Source organism: Egretta garzetta, unplaced genomic scaffold (genome assembly GCF_000687185.1).
Source record: "Egretta garzetta isolate BGI_Z169 unplaced genomic scaffold, ASM68718v1 scaffold504, whole genome shotgun sequence".
In the NCBI taxonomy this organism is placed as follows: Eukaryota; Metazoa; Chordata; class Aves; order Pelecaniformes; family Ardeidae; genus Egretta; species Egretta garzetta.
The window spans coordinates 1,359,712-1,360,042 of record NW_009259535.1 but is presented as its reverse complement, the minus strand read 5'-3'; positions in this window follow the sequence as shown (position 1 = coordinate 1,360,042).

The following is a 331-nucleotide window of genomic DNA, read 5'->3' as shown; positions in this document are numbered from 1 at the left end:
GGGATACCACGCATCTGCCGCCGCCGCCGCCGCTGCTGAGGAAAGACGTCGACCTGTCGCCATCCGTTTGGGCGACATGGGTAGCCGTAGGGCCTTCGTGAAACGCGCGAAGGGGATTTGCGGTGGGGGAGAAGGCACGTTGTTACAAGTGCGAGGTTGCACGTCTGTCAGGCGGGCCCAGCGTTGCCCTGGTAAATGGGTGCCTTTCACTGACGCTGAAGAGCTGTGATACGAGGCGTGTGGCGTGGTGAGGCTGCCGATAAAAGATGTGAACCGCAGCCATAGCTTGCTCTGGATATCGGTTGTCCAACATCGGGACTGATACTGCCAA